Here is a 19,865-nt window from a genome sequence, read left to right as displayed (position 1 = left end):
CGTCCACGCGATCGTCACAATCACTGTCCATCTCATTGATAACTCTGAAGCAAAGAATTCAATAAGCACCTCACCTAATACCACATCCTCTAGGCACGTTTCTATCTTTGCTCCTGATTATACCTAGTCCTACCCCTATTCTATTCACCCTCCTCTTCTTCACCCACATGTAGAATGCCTTGGACTTTCCTTCATCCTACTTCCCAAGGACTTCTCAAGTTCCCTTCGACCTCTAAGTCACTTCTTAAGCTCCTTCCAGGCTACCTTATAATTCCCTAGAGCCTTGCTTGAATGTTGCTTCCTAAACCTAAATAAGGTTTCCTTTTCCCTCTTGCTTAAATGTTCTCATCTCTTGTGAACCACGGTTAGTTATATATAAACATTCTTCCACTGTGTGTGAAACAAATCTACCCCGAACTGCATATAAGTGTTCCTGAAACAACCTTCACATTTCCATTGTGTGTTTCCCCTTGAAAATGTTTTCCCAATTTACACTCCCAAGTTGCTCCGAACACCATTGCAACTATCCATCCACTAATTAAATACTGTCTCGTAGGGTCTGCTACTATCCTTGTCCATGACCATGATAAAAGTTGGGGTGTTGTGGTCACTGTCTCAAAAGGGCCACCCATTGTGACGTCAGTCACCTGACCAGCATCATTGCCTCATACTAGATACAGTATGGCAACTCCTCCAGTGAGCCCATCCACATACTGTGTCAAGAATCCTTCCTGGACACACAACACATTCTGCCCCATTGACACATTTTGGAGCGAGGAGGTGGGATCAGCGTCAGGAAAGTTGAGGTCAACAGTGATAACAACCTTGTTGCTTTTGCACCTTTCCCAATGCTGCCAAGTTATCTGTTCTCATTATCCCTGTGGCTTTGGGGGAGGCCTATAGAATACTCCCAGAATGATAGCCCCCTTCCCGTTTTTGACTTTCACCTACATTGATGTCCTTTGTTTATGTAGCTGTGATACCATCCCTAATTAGTACAGACAATTCTCCCCCTTTCACCACCCCCCCCCCATATGTATTATGATACACCTGGAGCATTAAACACCAATCCTGCCCTTGTAACAGTCAGGTCTGTGTAATGGTGATAACATGTACCACCCATGTACTGAACCACGTTCTAAGTTACTCTTATTCTTTATACTTATTGTATTGAATTAAACACATTTCCAACTGACCACATGATGCCCTGTCCACAGCCGATCCTTCCACAGTCTTTCTGAACATTGCATCTACCTTTATATCAAATATTCTATCATCTGACCAAACACTCTGGTTCCCATCCCGCAACGACTGAGTTTAAACCGACCCCGCAGCTCCAGCCGACCTGGCTACAAGAACATTTGCTCATCTGAAGTACAGATATAACCCGTGCCGTTGGCACAGGGTCAAATGGGAACATTGTAAAACCTAATTCTGCTTCATAACAGATTCGTAGGTTCTGACAATTTATTAGTAGAAAGGTACATGATGACGACAGGGTATATAAATGTAAATTATTGGTTGGCGTTTGCTCGTTAGGACTGAACGCAATGTGGTGTTGGAATATTTGGCTCCAAATCTGAGACAGGACATTCTTGCTATTGAGAGAGTGCAGTGTAGGTTCACAAGGTTAATTCCCGGGACGGCGGGACGTTCATATGTTGAAAAAATGGAGCGACTGGGCTTGTATACACTGGAACTTAGAAGGATGAGTTGGGTTCCGACTGAAACATATAAGATTATTAAGAGATTGGACACGCTGGAGGCAGGAAGCATGTTCCCGCTGATGGGTGAGTCCAGAACCAGAGGCCACAGTTTAAGAATAGGGAGTAGGCCATTTAGAACGGAGTTGAGGAAAAACTTTTTCACCCAGAGAATGGTGGATATGTAGAATGCTCTGCCCCAGAAGGCTGTGGAGGCCAAGTCTCTGGATGTTTTCAAGAAAGAGATGGATAGAACTCTTAAAGATAACGTAATCTAAGGTTATGGGGATAAGGCAGGAACTGGATACTGATTGTGGATGATCAGCCATGATCACAGTGAATGGCAGTGCTGGCTCAAAGGGCCGAATGGCCTACTCATGCACATATTCTCAATTGTCTATAAGAGGGTTTGCTCTTAGCGGAGGCTTTCACGACAATATACTCGAGGGCAAGTATATCATTGCAGCTTGAAATAGCCAGAGGAATCAATAACATGCCTATGTAATTCATGGTAATTCCACATCTCTGCAGTCACTAAAGCAGTAAACAACTGCCACGTCTTCTAAAGGGAGGAAATTCTCAACTCATTTTGAGATCATTGTGACCTAACACAGCCAAGCAAAGGAAACATCAGAAGTGATGCTTGAAATGAGCAAACATGATGAAGTAATGTGTGCGGCTTCACACAGCTGATGCTGACAGCACATTAGTAGATCTGGAGTGATTGCAACTGGGTCTGATAGAGGCATAACCGGTATTTCTAGCTTATTTAGTCTAACTCCAGCTATTTCCTACCTTCCTTGGTACAGAAATGTAATGTATCAAGGACTATCGCTTGAGTAAATGAGACTCACCAAACTTTCTCCTGACTGAATCAATGGAAACTCTGAGTCATAAGGGTTCTCTCCAGTTGATGCTCCCAGTCCTCGGGCTGGTTCACTTGTTGCTGTTCCCTTGCCTTCGGTCGTGGCTCTCTTCCAGTTATGGGCTTTTCTTCCAATAAATCTCTCACCACAGGTCTAACTTTAACATAAAAGATAATGAAGCACGTTAACAATACAAAGGAGAACAAAAAAAACTCATTGAAATTTAAATCTTGTACGGATATGTAATGATCCAAGTGAAGAAATGTGTAACTGTCCCTCACACTTTACCAAGCCTGACATGGGATACAAAAGAACACACACAAAATGCTGGAGGAACTCAGCAGGCCAGGCAGCATCTGTATGTCGACTCTACTCTCCTCCATAGATGCTGCCTGGCCTGCTGAGTTCCTCTAGCATTTTGTGTGTGTTGCTTGGATTCCAAAATCTGCAGATTTTCTCTTTTTTATGATAGGATGCAAAGAAGTCATCGTTCAGTCATGTTATAAGGTAGAAGTCATAATACACAGGATTAGAGTTAGGTGATTCGGTCATAATCAATCATGGAGGATTTTTTTTCCCCAACACCGTATTCTTGCTTCCCTGCAATAACACTCAGCCTATTTAGCAAACCAGAACATAAATATACCCAGCGGTAGCCTCCACCACCCTCTGTGGCATCAAATTCCACAGATCAACTAACATTTGACTAAAGTAATTGCTCTCGTTTCAGTTTTAAAGTGATGCTTCTTTATTCTGAGGCTTCACTCTCAGATCCCAGACTCTGTCTAATCGAGACATCGTCTCCATTCACACTGCATCCAGGCCTGTTGTTATTCAGTTGGTCTAAATAATTACCCCTCCCACCCTCTCCCCCAACCACCATCCCTCTGAACTCCACAGAACACAGGCCCAGGTCCATCAAATGCTTCACATGCATAAAGCTTATCATTGCTCAGATTATTTTGTGAACCTTGTATTCAACAATTGTACTGAACACATGTCCGGGATTAAAAGGTCAACTGGCAGCAGGATAATTTACAGTGAAAAGCTGTGATTACTTTACTGTTCTACTATCACAAAATGAGCACTTGTGCACTGCTCCATTCAGAGGAGATATAAAGTGTTCCGGGGTGAATGTTGTAAAGAGAAACTGGAATCACTAGAAACGCTCAGCAAGTAAGGAACTGCCATGGGGAAAGGAACAAAGTTAACCATTCGGTTTCCTAACCTTTCGTCAGAATGGATTCAAATATTATCCAGATTTTACTGGAAATCTTGGGTTGTTTTTCTTGGAGCGGCGGAGACTAAGGGGGAGATCTGTTAGAGGTTTATAAGAATATGAAAGACATTGATAGAGTAGTCAGGGAGTGGTTAGACATGTCTAATACCAGAGAACATGCAATGAAGGTGTGAGGGAGTAGATGCAAAGGAAAGGTGAGGATAAGTTGTTTTACCCAGGGAGTGGTGAATGCCTGGAATGAGCTGCCTGTTATGGTGGTGGAAGTCAATACATCGGACTCTTTTTAGACACGTTTTGATAGGAAAATGGGTGTGAAGAAGATTGAGATGATATGGACGTTGTGTAGGTAGGAGACATTAGTTTTCGGTGGGGGGAGGATTTGATTTACTTTTCATCTGGTTTGGCACAACATTGCAGTCGAAGGACCTGTTCCTGTGATGTACTGTTCCATGTTCTGTTCTATCACCAGCATCTTGGGTTTCTGTTTGACTCCCACTGGTTGATAGACAGATGAGAGTGAGGAGGAATTTCCAAACATGGATTGAACACTGAGCCCCCGGGTCCATTTCTACTGGTGCAAACACAAAACAGCACATTTAATCACAGCCTCACCCTGTGAGGGATAGAATGGGAATTCATTCTTGGCTTTGCTTTCAAAGGAACAAGAGAACCAAACATCTGAACACAAAACAGAAATACTAACTGATCACCTCATAAACCCGGGCAACTTGATCCACAGATTCATTTTATCTGTTTAAAAGAATCAGTGGTATCCCAGGATCCAAGCTCACAGTGTCACAGCCCACAATAAGAGTCTTGCACATCTTCCCACATTTCACATTGGGTGTTGTAAACAGAGATTCCATCTGATAGTTTTCAACCAAATTTCCCAGTTCCACACAACTCTACTTCCCAAGAGACTTAACTCTCTGCAAGGCAATGTACCAAAAAGCTGCAAATGAAATGAACACTCAACAGATAAAGATCATGTGTGGAAAGATGATTTTGCGGGTTCAACACCCTGTGTCGAAATGGCTTTGAACATTTTATGATTTCACGTCTCCAGCATATTGAGTGTTTCTTTAATTTCCAGCTGCTCACAGACGGAAACAGGGAGTGGCAATTTCCAAACACGGTGAGAAAACTGAACCCAAGTTAGGTAACCAATGATGCAAACACTGATCAGCTCATTCCAGGTACTCACTTCCACTGTGTATTGAGATTACCTTTCAGGTCACTTTGATTTTTCTGCTCTATTGTATTTGTGCGCTTCGGTTCGGACTCACTACCCCTGGGACACGAACTCTGGTGTATGTGGCTGGGCGTCAAGGGTTTTCAGACTACGTAAGGCTTGACTGTACCAATGACGTCCCCCTCCTGGGCGCTCCAAACAATGCTTCGAAGCATGCAACACAAGCCAGCCAGGAAAGCTACTCCCCTCAGAGCTGAGCATCCAATGTCTGTAACAGCAAAGGCAATAAGAACTCTGGCCAGAAAGCATCCAGGCTGAGCTTGCAGAGAGAGTGTACATAGGCGCATTGATGTCTTCACAGCCATCGTCAACACTTCACTCAACCAGGCTGCTGTTCCCATGTGCTTTAAATCAACCACCATCATCCCTGTACCAAAGAACTCTACATATTCGGAACAAAGCGACATCTGCCCAGTGGAGCTGTCGCCCATCAACATTAAGTGCTTTGAACGGCTGATTACGGTACACATCAAAAACTCCAACCCTTGCTCACTGGGCACTCACCAATATGCTTACCGACTGAATCTCTAAATGGCAGATGACATTGCATCTGTCATTCTCCTTGGCCTGGCACGCCTAAAAAATGACAATTAGTTCAAAATGCTGTTTCTGGATTTCATTTCGACATTCAACACTAACGTCCCTCAAACCTTGGTAAGCAAATTCCACGGCTCTGTCTAAACACACCACTGTACAACTGGGTGGTGGACTTCCTAACCAATAGACGACAGACAGTCCGGGTGCACAACTTGTCCTCCCTTCCCATCATCGTCAACCTGTGTGACCCTCAGCCTTGTCCTGCGCATATTGCTGTACACTCTGCTCACACATGATTTCAAATCCAAACACCCGAGCAAGGCCTATCTGCCATCAAGCAATATATGCAGAAAGATGCTAGCAAAGTGCCATAATGTTATTAAGGGTCCCACACACCCTGGTCAGGGACTGTTTGTCCCCACTCACATCAGCCCATCGGGGAAGAGGCTGCATAACCTCCACGCCAGGACAATCAGCCTCAAAACAGTTATTTTCCTTAAGCAGTAAACCTGATCAACAGCTCCACACTCAGCAACCCAACCCTCCGCACCCTCACCCCTAATATAACATTCCCTGTCAGTCAACATATGTCCAGGTCCTCCTGTGCCTAACGTCGCTTTATGGATAGAAAATCAATGTCAGTCTCCAATCGTCCAGACACTCCTGTGCCTGAAGTAACTTTATGGACATACAATCAATGTCAGTCTCATATGTCCAGACACTCTTGTGCCTAACTTTAGGGACATACGATCAATGTTATTAAGCTATCTTGACTTCACAATGTAACTCGTTGTGACCTTGCACCGTATGTCTACCTGCAATGGATTTTCTCTGTAACCACAATGCCTTGTTGCAATCTGTTAATGATTTGCCATACTCTACTGTTGTAATGTGTTGATCTGAGAGGATGGTTTGCAAGACAAGATTTTCACTGAACCTCGGTACATGACAATTATAAACGATTCCCCACTTTAATTGTGTAGAAAAATTGGACAGACTGAGCTTCTCATCTGGAACTTCTGGAGGGAGATTTCACTGAAGTGTCCAAATGTTTGAGAAGCCCGGAAAAACGGAAAAGGCTTCCTCCTTGCAATAATAGGGTTATAAACCTCGAAACATTTGCTGCACTTCGGCAATTTGTAACAGTGGAATGGAGTCAATGAATAAAAAATGCCCTCCCACAATGAGAGGACGTGACGGATCTGGATCTCACTCCCTTGTCTGAACGGAAGAAATATTAAACTGCACAACCACGAGAATCAAACCCACAGACGTAAGCAACCACACACGTGACGTCAGACCCCGGGGTAGCAAACCCATGCATGACATCAGAAATGTGGAGGGGGGGAGGGAAGCAGAGGGTATAAGATTTTTGGTTCCAGAGAAGGTGGGCCCTGCACAGAATGGACCACAACAAGACAGAATGTTCTCGCGACTTCCTGTTGGCGGTGGATGGAATAACAGCTTTTTTCAGCCGCTTCCAGTTTACTTTCAACCTGATCCGACGCTATGACTTCGAGAACTGCTAGAGGTGAAAAAGAAGAAGATTATTCTGCATCTTTGGATTCTATTGTTGAATTAATGCAAAAGCACAAAAAGGAAGTGTCCGAGGAATTGCAGCGATTCAGAAAAGAATCCTCCAAAGAGTTTCAACAACTTGGCTTTGAAATTAAGCAATTAAGCACAAAACTGGTTTCTACTCAAGAAAACTTAACTGAGCAGGATAAATGAATAAAAGAGAATGAAGAAATCCTGTCGATTCTGAATAAGAAAACGGATGACCAGCAAAAACGTTATGAAAAACAATCCAAGGTTAACGACGAACTAAGACAGGAGATTATTGATTTAGAAAACAGAAGTAGAAGGAAAACGTTGAAGAGCTAACTGAAGGCGATCGTCCTACGGATTTTTTTGCAAACCTTCTGGTTCAGCTATTTCCTGATATTTTAAAATCGACACCAATGTTCGACCGAGCACATAGAATACCTGGAAACAGAATGTTTACAAGCAAACCTCTATCAGTGTGAATCGCTTTTCATGAGTTTCAAAAAAAGGACCGTATAATTCGTGAATCTCGTCGGAAAGGTATGATTGATTTTAATGGGAAAAAAATAGAATCGTTGAAGATTTCTGAGCAGATATTATGAGGGAATGGGCTAAGTTCAGAAACGTCATGTCAGAATCCCACAAAAAAGATTTTAAACCTTCTCTATTGTACCGGGCGAAGCTCAGAATTACACTGCAAGATGGATCGCAAAAATGGTTCCGTTCCAGTCTCCAGACTCAGGAGAGAGTCAGTAAAGTGACTGTTTATTATTTGCTACATGAATAACTGCTTATTTCAACGCTACTAAACTTTGTACTTAACTCTTTCCTTTTGGATTTTTTAATGATTTATTTTGAGAATAAGACTTTATTGTTCTATTACTTTGTCTCTTAAGTTTAAAGTGTCATGTTAGAGCTGTTTAACAAAACCTTACATGAATATTTGCGTATTTTGCCTCTGGTGAAACTTGCAGTCAATTTTCTTTCAGAACCTCTTAAGGTTTTACTTTAAGATTAAGATTTCAATGAGTCAATATTCTGTGTGTCTATATTATCGTATATTATACTTCTCTAGAGTGTTTTTTTCTTGATACCAGAATTAACTGTCTCTTTACTATCTGCTGTTATGACTAGGTTGGAGTACTCTAACCTTGTAATTTATTTGAACCTAAGCCAGCAGGATTTTTTTGGGGGGGGGGGGTCGTCATTAATTGTAGGCGTCGATTTCCTTTGGTCGACTTTCTCTCTTTGGGAGGGATGATGGTGTTTGGGGTTTTCTTCTTGGAAGCTGTTTGGGATTTTTAGCCAACACTGTTCTTTGGTTTTCTTATCTCATAGGTCATTGTTTAGTTTTATTAATCTTCTTAATGATTATCCTTTTAATTTCATTTTTAAATAATAATCAAATGGATTAATATGCTAAATTACTCAGTCTTAACGTGAAAGGATTAAATCATCCTTTGAAAATAAACACGATTTTTGCCTATATTAAAAAAATAAGGTCCCAATTATTTTCTTACAAGAAGCACACGTATGTAATTCTGATAATTCACGCCTGTTTAGCCAATGGAGAGGATTGCACTTTCCCTCAAGTTTCCAGGCCAAAGTTAGAGGTGTCTCCATTTTTATAGAAAATGCAGTTCCTTATGTTCAGCACAAGGTTGTTTCTGAAACTAATGGATGATTTGTTATAGTTTCATGGAAATTAGAGAATAAATTGTTGCTATTTGCCAATGTTTATGCCCCAAATATGGATGATACAGGATTATTTGAGCGATTATTTTCGTTCTTGTCTGATCTGATTGTGTATTCATTGGTGATGGCACGAGACTTTAATTGCTGGTTAGACCCAGTTTTAGATCGGTCCTCCTCTAAACCAGCGACACTTAATAAATCAGCTTTGTTTATCCATTCATTTTTAGCTAAATGTGGAATTGTTGATATATGACGTTTCTTATATCCAACAGATAGAATATACTCGTTTTTTTCTCATGTTCATCATACATATTCCAAAATTGACTACTTTTTTATTGATAACCAGATGAATCCATTCTTTCTATCTTGTGAATATAAAGAGATTGCTATCTCTGACCATGCTCCTGTGCTTCTATTCGTAAACCTTCCTGGTTTTCCTCAGACAAATAGATTCTGGAGTTTTAATTTAACTCTGTTATCTGACAAGGATTTCTTAAAGTTCTTGGAGAGGCAAATCACTCTTTTTTTGAAGAGAATACGGTGGAGGAGATTTCTAGCCTTGTCATAGGGATGCCTTTAAAGAATAAATTAGAGGACAAATCATTTCTTATACTGCAAGTGTTGAGAAAAAAGCTAATAAAGAGAGAATTAAATTAGCCAATCAGATGAAACAATTAGATGAAGAATATACTTTAACCTTGTATATAAAAGACTGGTTGAAACTAAAGCTAAATATGATTTTCTATTAACATACCCTATTGAAACTCAAACTCCAAAAGGACAAAAGTCAATTTTATATCCATGGAGATAAAACAGGTAAATTATTGGCTAACCAAATTAAAAATTCTAGTGCTAAACGACAGATTAAAGAAATTTATAAAGCTAACGGTACTAGGACAACTGATCATTGAGAAATAAATGATAATTTTAGAGAATATTTTTCTAAACTTTATAGCTTTGATCTTCTTAAAAAATAATACTCTAATATATAACTTTTCAGACCAAATAAATATCACTACGCTTTCTGTGGATGACCGAAAACAGTTCCGTCAAAGTATTTCTCACGAAGAAATAGCCAAGGCTGTACGTTCACTGCATTCAGGGAAAGCTCTCCAAGTCCTGACGGATTTTCTGGAGAATTTTAAAATGCTTTTTCTTCATTGCTCATACCCCATTTAGCTCAGTTTTTTTTTCAGATTCTTTTAAGTCAGGTAGGTTACCGCAATCCTTTTAAGAAGCTTCTATTTCGCTAATCCTTATAAAGAATAAGAATCCAACTGAATGTTCCTCATATAGACCAATTTCTTTCCTTAATGTTGATGCTAAAATTTTATCTAAAGATCTGGCCTGTAGGATGGAAAATATCTTACCATCTATCAGCTCTGATGATTAGACTGTTTTTATTAAAAATCGATATTCTCATTTTAATATTTGTCGATTATTAAATGCTATTTATTCTCTTTCTGAGGAGATATTGGTGTGTTTGATATCCTTAGACGCTGAGAAGTCTTTTGATTGGTTTGAATGGTATTATTTATTGAACATTTTAGAAAAAAATAATTTTGGCTCCAACTTTATTCGATTGGTTAAAGTACTGTATTTATCCCCTTTTGCTCTGGTTCTTACTAATTCTCAGAATTCTAAACCATTGAAACTTCAACGTGGAACCAGGCAAGGTCGCACTTTGTGTCCGTGGCTCTTTGACCTGGTTTTAGAACCTTTAGCTATTGCATTTCGAGAATCTAAAGATATCACTGGTATTTTACGGAAGGGTATTATCCATAAAGTTTCACTTTATGCGGATGATTTATTGCTTTACATTTCTAATATCGAAACTTCATTACCTTCTGTACTTTCTTTACTATCTTGTTTTAGTCAATTTTCTAATTTAGTCAATTTAAGTGCCTTGCTCAAGGACACAACACGTTGACTCGGCTGGGGCTCGAACTCACAACCTTCAGGTCGCTAGTCCAATGACTTAACCACTTGGCCACATGCCCAATTATAATTATACCTCAATTATATACATTTAATTATATCTCAATTGTATGCTTTTCCTAATAGACCTGATAAGAACATATTAGATGAAATTTTTAATATGAAACCATTCTGTAATGGTTGAATATCCAATATTTATGATATATTGTTGGGAATGAGAAATGATTCCTTAGAGAAGATTAAAAATCTTTGGGAACAAGACTTACAGAACTCAATCTCTGAAGAAACTTGGAACGAGATTTTTAAATTGGTTAATACTTCGTCGCTACGTGCTCGTCATTCCCTTCTACAATTTAAAGTGGTTCATAGGGCTTATATGACAAAGGAGAAATTATCTCTTTTTTATAAGAATATATCTCCCTAATGTGATAATGTAACAATGTAGAAGCTTCACGTATTCATATGTTTTGGACGTGGCCAGGTCTTGGAAAATATTGGAAGGAAGTATTCCAAACTTTTTCTGTACTCTTTAAAGTAAATGTTAAGCCTAATCCTTTGATTGCCCTATTTGGTATTGTTGGAAGGAAAGATATCATTTTGAAGACATCCGATCTACACGTTCTAGCTTTTATCTCTCTTATGGCTAGAAGAGCACTTTTGTCTAAATGGAAGGATGCTGCTCCACCTGATCATGCTCAGCGGTTACGGGATGTTACGGCCTAAACTTAGAAAAGTTTCATTGTTCAATTTCTGAATCTAACCAAGATTTTCAAAATCTGTGGGGGCCATTTTTAAATTATTTTCATAATCATTGACTTCTTGTTAAAGTACAAAAATTGTTTAACAGTATATTTTATTATCTGATAAATTTATTTTTTTTTTCTTTTTTCCCCAAACAGCTTCAACTTTGGTAGTGTGTGTCCATCTTTTTTTTCCATAATAAAATTGTTTATATTCTTATATACAAATTAATCTAATTCATATGAAGATAGAGTAAGGAGTTCGTTAATGTGATTCAATACACTGTATCTGTTATTATTATATTTTGCCTTTTGTTTTATAATATGTATTCTCCTGAAATCTGTATTCTTCTATATAGAAATCGATAAAATATAGAAACATAGAAAATAGGTGCAGGAATAGGCCATTCGGCCCTTCGAACTTGCACCGCCGTTCAGTATGATCATGGCTGATCATCCAACTCAGAACCCTGTACCAGCCTTCCCTCCATACCTCCTGACCCCTTTAGCCACAAGGGCCATATGTAACTCCCTTTTAAATCTAGCCAATGAACTGGCCTCAACTGTTTCCAATGGCGGAGAATTCCACAGATTCACCACTCTCTGTGTGAAGAAGTTTTTCCTGATCTCGGTCCTAAAAGGCTTCCCCTTTATCCTCAAACTGTGACCCCTCGTTCTGGACTTCCACAACATCGGGAACAGTCTTCCTGCATCTAGTCTGTCCAATCCCTTTAGGATTTTATATATTTCAATAAGATTCCCCCTCAATCTTCTAAATTCTAACGAGTATAATCCTAGTATATCCAATCTTTCATCATACGAAAGTCCTGCCGTCCCAGGAATCAATCTGCTGAACCTTCTTTGTACTCCCTCTATGGCAAGGATGTCTTTCCTCAGATTAGGGGACCAAAACTTCACACAATACTCCAGGTTTGGTCTCACCTAGGCCTTGTACAACTGCAGTAGTACCTCCATGCTCCTGTATTCGAATCCTCTCGCTATAAATGCCAGCATACCATTCACCTTTTTCACCACCTGCTGTACCTGCATGACCACTTTCAATGACTGGTGTATGAGGACACCCAGGTTTTGTTGCACCTCCCCTTTTCCTAATCGGCCACCATTCAGATAATAACCTGTTTTCCTGCTTTTGCCACCAAGGTGGATAACCTCACATTTATCCACATAAAATTTTATCTGTCATGAATTTGCCCACTCACCCAACCTATCCAAGTCATCCTGCATCCTCTTAGCATCCTCCTCACAGCTAACACTGTCGCCCAGCTTCGTGTCATCCGCAAACTTGGAGATGCTGCATTTAATTCCCTCATCCAAGTCATTAATATATATTGTAAACAACTGGGGTCCCAGCACTGAGCCTTGCGGTACCCCACTAGTCACCGCCTGCCATTCTGAAAAGGTCCCGTTTATTCCCACTCTTTGCTTCCTGTCTGCTAACCAATTCTCCATCCACATCAATACCTTACCCCCAATACCATGTGCTTTAAGTTTGCACACTAATCTCCTGTGTGGGGCCTTGTTAAAAGCCTTTTGAAAATCCGAATATACCACATCCACTGGTTCTCTCCTATCCACTCTACTAGTTACATCCTCAAAAAATTCTATGAGATTCGTCAGACATGATTTTCCTTTCACAAATTCATGCTGACTTTGTCCGATGATTTCACCGCTTTCCAAATGTGCTGTTATCACATCTTTGATAACTGACTCCAGCAGTTTCCCCACCACCGACGTTAGGCTAACCGGTCTATAATTCCCCGATTTCTCTCTCTTTCCTTTTTTTAAAATCTGGGGTGACATTAGCCACCCTCCAATCCTCAGGACCTAGTCCAGAATCTAAAGAGTTTTGAAAAATTATCACTAATGAATCCACTACTTCTTGGGCTACTTCCTTAAGCACTTTGGGATGAAAAGAGAAAGGAAAAAAGGTTCTTTGGAAACTGAAGATCTGAAGGCAAATAAGCCACCTGGACAAGATGGTTTACACCCACTGTTCTGAAAGAGGTGGCCGGAGAGATCGTGGAGGCATTAGTAATGATCCTTCAAGAATCAGTAAATTCAGGAATGGTTCTGGAAGTCTGGAATATTGCAACTGAAACTCCACTCTTTAAAAAGTGAGAGAGGCAGAAAAAAGGAAATTACAGGCCAGTGCGACTGACAGTGGTTGGGAGGATTTTGGAGTCGATTGTTAAGGATGTGAGTTCGGGGGACTTGGAGGCGCAAGATAAAATGGGCCGGAGTCAGCATTGTTTCCACAAGGGAAAATCTTGCCTGATAAATTTGTTGGAATGTTTTGCAGAAATAATAAGCAGGGTAGACAAAGTAGAAGATTTCCAGGCCTTTGACAAAGTGCCACACATGAGGCTGCTTAACAAGCTCTGAGCCCATAGTGTTACAGGAAAAAAGATTGAAACATGGATATGGCAGTGGCTGATTGGCAAGAGGAAACAAATGGGAGTAGAGGCAGCCTTTACTGCCTGGCTCCCGGTTGCTAGTGGAGTTCCACCGCGGTCTATGTTGGGACCGATTCGTTTTATGGTATATCCCAATGATTTGGACGATGGAATTGATGGCTTTGTTGCAAAGTTTGCAGGCGATGCAAAGATAAGTGGAAGGGCAGGTAGTTTTGGGGAAGTAGAGAGGCTAAAGAAGGACCTCGGGGGTGTCACAGAAAGAGGCCACAGAACCGATCAAGAAAATGGGCAAAAAATGGCAGCTGGGGTATTGTACGGGAAGTGTATGATTAAACTTTGCTAGAAGAAATGATAGGGTTGACTATTTTTGAAATGGAGAGAAAATACAAAAAAAAACTGAGGTGCAAATGGACTTGGGATTCCTTGTGCAGGATTCCCTAAAGATTAATTTGTGGGTTGAGTCTGTGGCGAGGAAGGCAAATGCAATGTTCGCCTTCAGTTCAAGAAGACCAGGATAGAATGGCAAGGATGCAATGTTGAGACCTTATAAAGCATTTGGATTATTGTGATTAGGTTCTGGACCCCTTATCTCAGAATAGAAGTGCTGACACTGGAGAAGGTTCAAACAGGGTTCATGAAAATGAGTACAGGATTCAATGGCCTGTGATATGAAGAGCATTTGATAGCTCTGGACCTGTATTCACCTGAATTCAGAGGAATGAAGGATGATTTCATTGAATCCTAACGAATGGTGAATGGCCTTCATCGGGTGGATGTGGAGAGAATGTTTCCTGTATTGGGAGAGTCCCAGACCAGACGACGCAACCTCAGATTAAAGGGGATAGTGGGGGGTTCTTTTAGAAAGGAGATAAGGGGGTATCCATTTAGCCAGAGAGTGGTGAATCTGTGGAATCCTTTGCCACTGGCGGCTGTGAAGGCCAAGGATATCAAAGGCAGAGGTCGCCACGTTCTTGCTTGATGAAGGGATACGGGCAGAAGGAAGGAGACTATGTCTCAGGAAAATTGGAACAGCCATGATAACATGGAAGAACAGATGCGATGGACCAAACGGCCTATTGCGGCTCCAATATCTTATGGATTTCTGTGGGGCGCCAGAGTGACGTCACATGCGGGTGAGAGCTTGTATTCAAAAGCAGTTTATTGGACGTTTTTAATGAGTTTAGAGGCTAATGAAGGAAACTTAACGGGTTTCATCACTGAATCCAATGATGTGGGATTTAAAGTCCCCGGCTAGTAGTCCTGTTCTGCCATGTTGTCCATAGCGTGGGCAGTGGGTTGCTTGTTTCAGGTTGGGTCACAAAACCCCAAACCTTTCAGAGGAGCACTTTCTGGGGTGGTTCAGTCAGTGCAGTGTCTTGTTCAGTATTTTCATAAACAGCGGTTTTACTAATGTGAACCAGAATTGCCAGCAGGGTAAAGACAGGTTCGTATCAGTTAACAGAAGACCTCTCGTCCTGCAGTCCTTGTCTCCGAGCAATCTAAATGCCCCGACAGTGTAGGTACCCCTTCCTGTAAAAGTGAGTGGCGCTGCGGGGACCTCCTGCGAGTCACAGCACAGGGCCAACCCCAGCTGTTGCCGGCGGTTCTCCTGGCTGGGCGGCGATGAGGAAGGGTCTGATCTCGGGTTTGTGTAAATCGAGGGGCGGTTGTAGTGGGAAAGGGCCGGGACCGAGCCGGACAGCTGGACAGTCTGGGCCGGGAATGTCGGATCAGTTAGTTGTGGTTTCCCAGGCTGTGAGAGTGGATGTCGGTGACGTGGATCTGTTTACGTGTACGGGTGTGGGGTAAATGGTGGGAAAGTTGTGGGGCTACTGGCGGGGTGGAGGGAGGTTGGAGTAGTGTGGGTTATGGGACGCAGCGTGACCCGACAGGATGGGTTCCACGACAAATTTAGTTGTAAACAAGGGAGGATCTCGTCCATTGGATCTGACATTTCGCGTGTCCTTTCAGGAAGCAACAAGTCTTTCGTCATATTAATCACTGTCTGGTCTTGCTGCTAACATTGTGTTTGTCACAGAGCCCCAGAGTCTGGGAACAGCTGGATGGCAGGAAGCAGAGGGCGATGGTGAGAGTCTGTTTCTTGGACTCCAGTCCCGTGCTTAGTCATGTTCCGCATGGTTACTTGTCATGTATATCAATAATTTGGTTGTGAATGATCCGGATATCGGTAGAAAGCTTGCAGAAAGTAAGTTTAAGCAATTACTTTTTGTTTTGAAAGATAGTAAGTGTAAACAAACCCCTCTGTTTCCCTCTCCTCACTCAGAAATGACCAAAAGCTACTTCAGAACATGCAAGACCTTGAAATGAGCACACACTGAGAGAATGTCAGTGGTTTTAAAGAGCTGGGATACTGAGAACACATTACCAGACCTGGAGTAACTGCAACTGGGTCCGACAGAGACATAACTTGTAATTCTGGGCACATTCGGTCTCTCTCCAACAGTTTCCTGCCTTCATTTCTGCAGGTAGACAATGTCTAAAGGACCAGTACTTGACGAAATGAGACTCACCAAACTTTCTCCTGACTGAATCAATGGAAACTCTGAGTCAGAAGGGTTCTCTCCGGTTGGTGCTCTCAGTCCTAGGGCTGGTTCACTTGTCGTTGTTGCCTCGTTTTCAGTCGTGGTTTACTTTCAGTTGTCGATTTTTCTTCCAATAAATCTCTCACCGCAGGTCTAACTTTAACCAGACAGGTAATAAAGCACATTAACAATACAAAGAGAACGAAATATTTCCGGTTAAGGAAGTTTAAATGTTGAAGACAAATATACCGATCTGAATGAATAAATCTGATATTGTCCCTCACACTTTGCGAAGCCTGATACGGGATACGAAGGAGTCATCGTTCAGCTATGGTAAGACACAAGATGTAGGAGCAGATTTAGATGATTCAGTCCATCAAGTCTGCTCCACCATTCAAACATGATTTTTATTCCAACACCATATTCCTGCAAACACGAGGAATTCTGCAGATGCTGGAAATTCAGGCAACACTCATCAAAGTTGCTGGTGAACGCAGCAGGCCAGGCAGCATCTCTAGGAAGAGGTACAGTCGACGTTTCAGGCCGAGACCCTTCGTCCGGACTAACTGAAGGAAGAACTAGTGAGAGATTTGAAAGTGGGAGGGGGAGGAGGAGATCCGAAATGATAGGAGAAGACAGGAGTGGGAGGGATGGAGGGATGGAGGGGGAAGGGGAGGGGGAGGGGAATTTTTTGTTGATTTGTTGATTTTTTGCCAATCAACTGTCCAGCTCTTGGCTCCCTTCCTCCCCCTCCATCCCTCCATACCTCTCCCTCCTGTCTTCTCCTACCATTTCGGATCTCCCTTTCCGCTCCCACTTTCAAATCTTTTACTAGCTCTTCTTTCAGTTAGTCATGACGAAGGGTCTCGGCCTGAAACGTCGACTGTACCTCTTCCTAGAGATGCTGCCTGGCCTGCTGCGTTCACCAGCAACTTTGATGTGTGTTTCCATATTCCTGCCTTCATCCTGTAACCCTGAAGCTACTGAGCAATCACGGACATATTTAAATCTGCCATAAATATACGCCATGAGCAGCCTCCACTACCCTCTGCGGCTACAATTTCCACGCAGCAGCCATCCTTCGGCTGGAGGGACTTTTCTCACCTCAATTTTAAATGTAAGTGTCTATACTCTGTGACAGTGCACTCAGATTGCAGACTCTCCATGTCCACTGTGTCCAGGCTTTTCAGCATTCATTAGGTTTACTTCACCACCCCCCACCCTCACCCCGTCTGAACTCCATTGAACACGTCCAGACCCATCAAATGCTCCTCATACATAAAGCCGATCATTCCAGAGATTATTCTTGCAAACTTTGTTAGCAACAACTTCACTGAACATTCTCCCAGGAATAACAGGCAGATTGGTACCAGGATAATTTAGTGGGAAAAGCTATGGTTATCACAAAACGAGCCATTTCCATTTCCAAGTTAAACCAGGTTCATTTCAGTAAATATAAAACATTCCACGGTGAATGTAATACAAAAATAAACTGGAATTACCCGAAACACCCAGCAGATAAGGAACAACTGTGGGGAGAGAAACAAATGTGACGATTCAGATTCATACCTTCTGTCAGAATGACTTCAAACATTTTCAGTTTTTACTGCAGTTCTCCAGCATCTTGTGTTTTTGTTAGATTTCCACTGTCTGACAGACAGGTGACAGTGAGGGAAAATTTCCAAACACGGTTTGATCACTGAACCCCCAGACCAGAAATACCCGGCCAACACCTTATAAACTTGGGCAGACTGATCCCCGGGTTCATTTTACTTGGATCTAGAACTATGATATCCCATGATGCAACCTCACAGTGTGACACAGCTGAACCTGTCACTTCCGACGCTAGAAGCCTCGCACATCATCCCCACATCTCACAGCAAGTGAGGTATTCAAGGATATACCCACAACCAATGTCCAGAAGCCCGAGACTTCTGAATAAATTGGAAGGAGGAACATCGTGTCCCATCTGTATAAGTACTGACCTTGGCCACATCCCCAATACTGAGAGCTCCATATGCCCGGAGTTTCAAAGGATTACAGCGTAAACAAGAACTCTCCCAGGACTCCTTGCTACCGGTAATACGATGCAGTGTTTCGGCCAATCAGAGTTCAAAAACTAACACTCCATCAACCTAAGGCAGAACGGGAACCTGATGATCATATGACTGGACCAATGATCGGGCTGGAAAACCTGGGCGTAAGTCACTAGATACCGGGGATACGCTTCACATTGTCTCCTGCAGCTAAACTGAACTCGATTTGTCATTATCTTATTGTTAAATGAGGTCTTGCCCAGCACAATTGGCCATCACATATCCTGTAGGCTAACAAGAATAAGATGCTTTTAATATACAATTGAAATAATAGTGCTGGAAACTCGTTTCATCAGATTAGATTTGTGGAAACAGAAACTGTGGTAGACCCAGTATCAGTACTGGGACTGTCCAAGATGCTGCCCGATCTGCTGAACTTTTCCAGCATTTTCTCTTTTCACTTTAAGTGATGCACAACTATTGACTGATTACAAGACATTTGTGACGGCCTGAACAAAGTTGCACAATGTAATGCCCACATTCATTAGTTTTCTCTTCATTCCAAAGCAGGGTTAATACAGTCGATTCAGTGAATGTTCACAACTTCCTCCCCACCCCATTATCAATCTGCTACATCTGCTCCCGAGGCCGCTTTCTCTCACTGAGGGACCGTGACCAGAGAGCGATAAAAAATGAGAACCACTCCCTGCAAGTCACATGGGCTGTTACCCTGGCAACAGAGAAATTGGCTGTCCAAAAATGACAAAAAAACAGAAATAACAGACTCACTTTAAATGCTGTCAAGATTAACATTTGGCCATTTTGTAATGTTGAAACTAAAATTGTAATTATTGATGCGATACAGATTGGCCGGAAACTGACCAGATGTTTGATATATATCATTGAGCTGGTGGGATACAAGCTGGACAGAGGTTGGACAGGATTGTTGATATATATCGTTTAGGTGATGGGATACAGACTGGACAAGGGTTGAACAAACTGGTTGATATATATCATTGAGGTGATGGGATACAGACTGGACAGAGATAGAAAAAGGTGGTTAATGTATATCATTGAGGTGGTGGGTTACAGGCTGGACAGAGGTTGAACAAGATGCGCGGGGAATTAGCAGATGGAACCAGATGGGGAAAGGGATCATCATTAGTTTTCTCTTCATTCCAACACAGGAATAATTCAGGACACACAGTCAATGTTCACAACAACCTCCCCACCCCTCTATCAATCTGTTACATCTGCTGCTGAAGCCATTAACTCTCACTGAGCAACGGTGACCAGACAACGATAAAAATGTTTACCACTCCCTGCCGGTCACAT

The 19,865-nt window shown here is 41.8% G+C and overlaps 1 protein-coding gene across 11 annotated transcripts in view; it reads right to left on the bottom strand.

Annotated features, from left to right (window-relative positions):
- The window catches only part of LOC140208368 (NACHT, LRR and PYD domains-containing protein 3-like), a 111,096-nt gene that overhangs the window by 88,723 nt on the left and 2,508 nt on the right, over positions 1 to 19,865 (bottom strand). For 4 of the 11 annotated variants that reach the window (XM_072276981.1, XM_072276982.1, XM_072276986.1 and 1 more), the window contains exons 2-3: positions 16,483 to 16,651; positions 2,558 to 2,726 (exon numbers count right to left, since the gene is read on the bottom strand). The gene's annotated coding sequence lies outside the window, so the exon portion shown is untranslated. The other 7 variants (XM_072276977.1, XM_072276979.1, XM_072276978.1 and 4 more) reach the window with 7 other exon arrangements.

Source organism: Mobula birostris, chromosome 13 (assembly GCF_030028105.1).
Source record: "Mobula birostris isolate sMobBir1 chromosome 13, sMobBir1.hap1, whole genome shotgun sequence".
In the NCBI taxonomy this organism is placed as follows: Eukaryota; Metazoa; Chordata; class Chondrichthyes; order Myliobatiformes; family Myliobatidae; genus Mobula; species Mobula birostris.
Note: the sequence above shows the minus strand (reverse complement) of the source record. Positions and strands in the feature narration are given on the sequence as shown.